Raw genomic sequence first — 6,614 nt, forward strand, 5'->3', positions numbered from 1 at the left:
CGGACCGAGAGGTGGTGGGTTGGACTCCCGGAGATGGAACTTTTTGTCATTTTTTTGACGTCATTTCCGTGACGTACATGCGTCACCGAAGTCTTCGTGGACCCCGGCATAAAATACCTTCGTGGGGCATTGTTGTAAAAAAGGGCATTGTTGTACCTGTCAATACACTCATGCTGTAAGAACGGTAGCTGCATTTTGCGGCTGAGCGTATCGGAAAATGCAGTTACACATGAACTTGAAAAATAGAAGAGCCGATATCTAAGCCAGATGGTTCATGTTACTTGAAGAAAGGCCAGCAAAACCGCGGGACAAGAGAAAGAGGCTGTGTGCGTCTGCCTCTTACTCGCGTCCCGTAGTTCTACTGGCATTTCTTCAAGTTTCAAAACAGTCACAGCGACGCCCACCACCATTCATCTATACTGCATAGCCGAACGGTAACACACTTACGACAATGCAAAAATGTGCGATCGTTCTACACATATACGTTTGCTTTGCATGGGATTTAATTGCTGAAAGTGTACAGGCAAAAAACACATGGGCACCGACTTTTAAGCGAGTTGGTTTTACATAGCAGAACACTGTAAAGCGCGCAAAAACTTTAACAAAGGCAGGTGATGGCAACGCAAGCGCTTCTGTTGTCATCACCTCTCCCTGTCCTTATTTGTATGCACTCGACTGTGTTCTGCTAGGAAAAAGACAACGTGATTTCATAACCTCCTAACCTACATGTGCGCTTCAAGCGCTTCTGCGATTTCTGCGCCACTTCCCGAAGTAGAGTGGATGGAAAGAATCTCTTCCCGAGGTGCTCGACCAATTGGACGAGCAACCTGTCTCGGAAAAGTCTCACGGCATCAATAATAATAATAATAATAATAATAATAATAATAATAATATAATAATAATAATAATAATAATAATAATAATAATAATAATAATAATATTCAATCAATCATTTATTTAACGTGCCCAGGAACAACCGTGAGGTCTTTGTGCAGGCGCACGCAAAAAAAAACAATAAAAATAATAATAATTATATCTGGGGTTTAACGTCCGAAAACACGATATGATTATAAGAGACGCCGTAGCGGAGGGCTCCGGAAATTTCGACCACCTGGGGTTCTTTACCCTGCATCTAAATCAAGTACACGGGCCTCAAACAATTTCGCCTCCATCGAAAATGCAGCCGCCGCGGCCGGGATTCAATCCCGCTACCTTCGGGTCAGCAGTCGAGCGCCATAACCACTAGACTACCGCGCCGGGGCTCACGGCATCAACGGGACCAACGATTGCATAACAAGGCCGTGCAAGTGCAACTGCGTTTCTGGAGATACAGAGACCTGCGTGAAAGCATCTAATGAGAACACCCTTTCTGCGTTTCTTTCTCTATGGTTAAAACAGAGCACACAGGACGAGAACGAAGAAATAGGGCACAGGACAGGCGCTGTACATGACAGCGCCTGCCCTGTGCTCCTGTTTCTTCTTCCACGTCCTGTGTGCGATGTTTCACCCAAAGATCAACGCCTACCAGCTTGCCCAAGTTTCCATTCTTTTTCTAGTTTATTCCTTCTGTTGGCTATTTTTCGAGCGCCTATTTCCCCACTCCATCACATGGCGGCAAACAGGACACTCGTACCACCCTACCTTTCCGCTGAACTGAATAAACGTTTCTGACAGAGAACTGTTTCCGTGCGGCGACATCAACGTTCTTAACTTTCTCTTCTTCTTTCAATCTTTTCGTCTCTTTCCCCATAACAGGGCAGCCAACCGGGCTCAATCGTGCTTAACCTCCCTGCATTTCATTTAGCCTTATGCCTCTTTCACGCACACCCTTAACCGTGCGTGGAAACCGCCTCGCAGGCAGTGCGCAAGGTAGTCTATATGCTATTAGGGCGTATACGTGCATGTCAACAACGCCCTTGACGCTTCTATAGCGTCGCACGTATGGCGTGTTCGCGGGGTCCGCTTTCTAGCGCAGTCTGCGTTGCTGTCAGGGTGAGTAAAGGTCCGCCACCGCGGGCGGCGCTCAATTTCACTATATAGCGCCGCTGCTTTGGCCGCCGTCGTCTTTGTGGGCCATGTCATCGATCTCGTCGCGCAGACAGCGCCATTTCACTCACACGACCTGCGCACGTCTTCTCTATTACCGAGAGGCGTATATACGCGTATATACAAAGGCGCGCAGGAAAACGAGAGTGAAAGCGCACAGTGCAGAACCAGGAGCAAACACCAGGGACCACGTCGACCAGCGCAACCAGGGTCAGCAGCGACTTGATACGGGCATGCCAGGACGCCGTTGCACGGTGTGACCCGGTGTTTCCTCAACTGAACGTCTAGAAGGACCATGTGCAATGGCCCAGGATTGACAAGAGCGATGGTGCGTGACTCTTCGAAGAAAGGGAGTCGTCTGCTGTCGCAATTACATTTGTGTCTACAGTACAGTCGAGTGGCAACAATATAGTAAAGCAAACTCCCACTCGTATCACACCTACTTAGCAACGTTAATCGATCTATTTATTACTAATGCAAACAAAGTTAACATAGAGACTGGTGTAATATGTTGTGACATTAGCGACCACTTTGCACTTATTACGGAGAGTGCAATCAAGAAACCCCAAGCACTGCCCTCTAGAACAGTTTGAAATATTGCACCTCACACTTTAACAGCATTCAACAGAAGCCTTTGCCAAACAGACTGGAGTGCGGTATGCATTTCAGAAACCACAGGCTTATCCTATGAAACATTAATGATTATCTTTAAAAAAGTCTACTTTAGACATGTTAAAGAAATAAGTGGTAAAGAAATGCCGTAAAAGTCGCAAAGCATCGATCAGTCGCAAGTGTTTAAGAATGATCGAAAAGAAATCAAAGTTCTTCAGAAAGTTTTTAAAAACTAAGGATATGTCAGACTTAAATGTATTTAAAGAGTAACGCAATAAGGTGAATGCTTTCATCATGAAAGAAAAAAGAAATTACTTAAATCAACAATTCCATGCAGACAACTGCAAAGGGAGTGCAGAACTGTAGAAGAAACTCAACGCTTTGCTTCACAGGAGACCGATTTCTCTGGGAGTTACTGAAATAAATGTAGATGGTCGAGCGGTTTCAGATTTAGAGCTTGCAGAAAGATTCAGTCAATATCTCATAAACGTTGTACAGCCGACGCAAGCAGCACAGATAACTATAACTGACGCAATGACAAAACAGACAAACAACATCTTTTTTAGACCAACCGACGATCAAGAAATAGTTTCAATTTTTTCCACGCTAAAACACTGCAATGCCCGTGACATAGATGGCACTCAGATTTCCCCGATCAAACATGCAATCCATATCATAGCCCCCGTGTTCTGTCACATTTATACCTTGTCTCTATCAGCAGTCTGTTTCCCAAAACAAGTGCAAACGTCCGTTGTCACCGTGTTGTATAAGAAAGGAGACAAGAATGATCTCACGAACTATCGGCCTATTTCCATATTACCCATATTTTCAAAGGGCTTGGAGAAATTATTATTAAAAGGCTCATAAATTTTGGTGTGAAGTTTAGAATAATATCTCAATCCCAACAAGGTTTTATAAAGGGCAGATCGGCGGAGGCTACTTTACTAGCTCAGAAAGAAAAAAATTGCACATCATCTCCCCCCGCGGGCAAACATGGTGGGATGCGAAAGCATCGCGGGGTGTGCGCATCGAGTTTCCGTTTCACTTATGTGACTTATGAGACGTTGGTTGTCGAGGTGTTTGAATTACCGCTTGCCGACACTAACGTTTACGTTCGGCTTCCCGAGCCTTCCTCTGCTCCGCGACGGTGGCGCTCCCGCTGCAACTAGCGCCGACGTTGACGTTGTTCATGGCGTTTCGCACACCGTTGCACAAAGAGAGAGTGACGGAAGCACACCGAACGCGCGCTTTCGCAGCCTTGCAGCTTCGAGATTCGCTAGCCGACGTTGCCGTTTACATTCAGCTTCGCGAGCGCCCATAGCGCCGTTGCGAAGGCGAGTGCAACGCTTGCCGGCGTTGCCGTGTATGTTCAGCTTTGCGAGCGTCCATAGCGCCGTTGCGAAGGAGAGTGCAACGCTTGCCGGCGTTTCCGTTTATGTTCAGCTTCGCGAGCGTCCATAGCGCCGTTGCGAAGGCGAGTGCAACGCTTGCCGGCGTTGCCGTGTATGTTCAGCTTCGCGAGCGTCCATAGCGCCGCTGCGAAGGCGAGTGCGACGTTTGCCGGCGTTGCCGTTTACGTTCAGCTTCGCGAGCGTCTATAGCGCCGTTGCGAAGACGAGTGCAATGCTTGCCGGCGTTGCCGTGCATGTTCAGCTTCGCGAGCGTCCATAGCGCCGTTGCGAATGAGAGTGCAACGGGAGTGAGCGAGCGCCGCATTATATACTAGCGCGGAGCTGTGACGGCGAGAGCGAAACGGGAGAGCAGAAACGAAGCGGAGGCAGCACTCACGCCACCTCCTCCCGTCTCCTCACGCTCACGCGAGGAGAGGGGGAGAGTTGGTGCATGCGCAGTATGGGTGCCGACGCCGCAGAACGGACACATCCCCGAGCATAAAATGCTTTCTCATCTAATAATCCTTAAATGGTTTGAGAATAAAACACTTTTCATTGGTGTCTTCATAGTTTTTTCTAAGGCCTTCCAACGTCTCTGTCATCATAATTTATTTGAAAAATTAGAAATGTATGGCATTCGCGGCATTCCACTTTCTCTCTTGAAATCTTGCTTTAGGTACGGCTCGCAATGTATAAAAATTGACGATTCATTTTCTCCTCTTCAGGCAATAACCACAGGGGTTCCGCAAGGTTCCGATCAGTAATAAACATTGATACTTAATATACGCGGATAGTGCTAGCCTTTTCTTTGCAGGTAACGATATTAATGCCATGACCACCCTTATGAATACTACGTTAAAAAGCTTAAACTCCTGGAGTGAACGAAATGCATTACTCACTAATGCAACAAAAACTAAAGCTGTAGTTTTTCACTCGCGGAGACAGATTTCCTTGGACAATAGATTACGTATAGGTAGCGCGGCTATCGAAATTGTAGAAACCGTTAAAACTTTAGGAGTACTTTCTAACTGCACGATGTCGTGGGATCCTCATATTAATAATCTAATTACCAACCTATCAAAATATGTGGGCATACTTGTACAAATGCGTCGTTTTCTTCCATTTTCTGTTAAGCTAACACTTCAGAACAGCTTGCTTTGTCACATGTAAATTATTGTCTTTCGGTATGGGCAAGTACGACAGCAACCAACATAAGTAAAATATACAGACTACAAAAAAAGCGATTAGGTTTATAGCAAATGTCGACTACTATGCCCACACTGATGAACTGTTTAAGCGCTTTAATATTGTCCCAACTCACAAACTTAAGAAACTGCTTACGCATACTAGTCTCTGTGCATAGCATTACGGTGTGTGTATCTTTGCACTTGAACTACGCCAAACATAACGTGGTCTGTGTTCATTGCCTATGTTCATGGCCTATGTTTCATGGTCTATGTTCACCCAAGTCCTCGTTGCTTGCCTTGTGTTAGGGAGGCTCGGGTTCTCCTCAAGTGACAAACGTCACTTGTCTCCCGAGCCTGCCCTCATTGACTAGATGAAATAAAAATTGAATTGAATTAAATTGAATGAGCACCTCACGCAGTGGAAACTATATGGCAAGAGGAATGATTTGCGACAAAAAGAACTGTATAGCGGTGGGGCTGGAACGTAAAAATGGAACAGTCATGATGTGAGGATGCGCTGCCGATAAGTGCAAGTTTAGGTTCGTGGTTTCATAATACAGATATATATGGCATAGTCACATCGATGTAGTCACCATCTGCATCTTCATGACTATTTAGCAAAATGGTCTGTGATCATCAATAATGCATTCGACTGATGGATTGATGTAGATGGATGCATTTGCCTAGATATGCATCTCGCTATAAAGATGTCGCTGCGCCCGTTTGGGCGGATTTGTGAGTTAACTGAAGTCCAATTTTCCTTAAAAGCCGCAAAGGAAACAACGTTGAACAGAAAGCAATGAAGCGAGTTTTCATAACGGGGAAATAAAAGCATCTTCCAGATATCAGAAGCGAGAGCATTCGTTGGACAGCGCCCTACAATTATTTTTGTGCGTCATTATTTTTGCTGCTTTTCCATCTCTCCGTTTCCTCGTCTGTTTATTTCTTTGTCCTAGTTTACTTTACCCGTGACTCCAAGGCAGTAAGCGGGGGCAGGTTGGAGTCACCCAGTGTCCCTCGTGCGCGACACGGCTTGGTACAGCGTCAATTTCTTCATTTCCTAAATATTGTAAGGCAGCGCTAGACAACGATTACACAAGGAACGAGAACAGGACAAGGCATGCGCTGTTTATTGGTGTATTCGTCATCTAACGCTGTCTTAGCGTAATACCATAATTATGAACCGAAACCAACTTGCCCACCTACCCTATCTTGTTCATTCCGTATCGCAATCGAGAGAGAGAAATGAACTTTATTTTTGACCAGGCTCTTGGTACTTGAGCCCTAAGGTGGGTGGCCTCCTCAGTCCAGGTAGCCATGGCTCGCTGCCGCCGCCCGAGCCCTGTTCACCAATCGTAGCTGGTTGTCAGGGTCTTGC

This window comes from Rhipicephalus sanguineus, chromosome 6 (genome assembly GCF_013339695.2).
Source record: "Rhipicephalus sanguineus isolate Rsan-2018 chromosome 6, BIME_Rsan_1.4, whole genome shotgun sequence".
NCBI classification, from domain to species: domain Eukaryota; kingdom Metazoa; phylum Arthropoda; class Arachnida; order Ixodida; family Ixodidae; genus Rhipicephalus; species Rhipicephalus sanguineus.